General features: G+C 41.6%; 1 long non-coding RNA gene across 1 annotated transcript in view; it reads right to left on the bottom strand.

Moving 5' to 3' along the window:
- Window positions 1–383, bottom strand: part of LOC121937288 — a 95,297-nt gene extending 94,914 nt beyond the window's left edge. Inside the window, exon 1 of the long non-coding RNA XR_006105097.1 lies at window positions 277–383. This is a non-coding gene — a long non-coding RNA (uncharacterized LOC121937288). The remainder of the gene's footprint in view (window positions 1–276) is intronic.
- Window positions 384–1,479: the final 1,096 nt, after the last annotated feature.

Genomic DNA, 1,479 nt, shown 5'->3' with positions numbered 1-1,479 from the left:
CAAACTTTCCCAACTTTAAGAGAGGGAGAAATCGATAGCTCGATGGATTGCAACTTTTGCTTTGGAAAGCAAAGCAACCAAAGGATTTTGCATCCGAACCACTTTGCTTTGGAAAGCAAACCAAACCAGATTCCTTACCTAAAACACTCAGGCAGAAAGAAAACGGCCACAAACCTTGTTTTATCCTAAGTTTAGGGGGTAAAAAGCCAAAGCAATGGGGAGGAGGGGAAGAGAGAGAGAGAGAGAGAGAGAAGAAAGAAGTGGAAAGAAGCTCACCTTGTTTAGGGCGATATTTTCATTTCCTTGACTATTTTTTTTGATAAATGAATATCTATCTATCTATATATATAGGGTCCTGCTCCTCCTCCTCCTCCCCCTCCAGATCTGCCTCGCCAGCCAACTTAATGCCTTAATGACTTTCGGGTAGCTGCAAGCCTTCTTTTATTTCTGCTAAACGTATGAAAATGTATGCAAATTTAAATCAAGCTTAACCTAGGCGCTCCTGCAATATATTTAATGGAATTGCAAACCAATAAGGGGACTGTGAGGCAGCCTTTTTTGCAAGCGCAAATACAATTACGCAGCTAGGTTACCTCCGGAATCACGCAAGGAAAGGTCATTTCTTTACGAAGGAGGAAAAGTCTTCAGAGTTATTTTTCCTTTCCCCCCTTCTCTCTCTCTCTTTCTCTCTCTCTCTCTCTTTTTCTGAAGGTATTAGAGTTTAATTTTCTCAGCTGGAACACGACAACAAATCCAAAAGGCTCCGATTCCCCCCATCCTTTTGAAGCTGCATTGGAAACCATTGCAAAGAGCAAGGCACAATGGAGTTTGTGTGTGTGTGTGTGTGTGTGTGTGTCTGGATGTGTTTTTTAAGCCACAAAACCCATTGGAAACAAAACACACACACACACACCATCTCTCTTTCTTTCTCTCTCTCTCTCTTTCTCTCCACCCCTTTTTTGTCCCTGTTTCACCTATTTCTCCCTTGATATCTCTCCTGACACTTTTGGAAAAGATAAGATTTTAATACAAAATAGAGAGAGACACAAAACCCAGCTCTCTGCCAAAAACTAGGGAGAAATCATTTTGGTTTATTCCAATCATTGGATAGTGTTTGTTTGTTTGTGTATTTGTGTGTGTCGTTTGGAAAGGGCTCCGAAACAAGGGATCCTGAACTATCCAAAAGAGGACCCTCCTTTGCGCCTTTTCCTTTCAAGGCGCAAGGAAACAAAACTCAGCTCTCTGCCCAAAAACTGGGAAAGGATGGATAAAAAATCGTTCTGGTTTATTCCCATCGTTGGGTAGATGCAACTGTGTGTGTTTATTTGTTGGTGTGTTTGTGCATGTTGTTTGTGAAGGGCTAAAAAACAAGGGATCCTTAACTTATTGAGCCCTATCCAAAAAAAAAAAAAGGATGCGTCTTTGCGCTTTTTCCTTGCAAGGCGCAAAACTCTGCCAAAACTGGGAGAAACCAGTTGG

Source organism: Sceloporus undulatus, chromosome 7, assembly GCF_019175285.1.
Source record: "Sceloporus undulatus isolate JIND9_A2432 ecotype Alabama chromosome 7, SceUnd_v1.1, whole genome shotgun sequence".
Classification (NCBI taxonomy): Eukaryota; Metazoa; Chordata; class Lepidosauria; order Squamata; family Phrynosomatidae; genus Sceloporus; species Sceloporus undulatus.
This window is presented reverse-complemented; position numbering and strand designations above follow the sequence as displayed.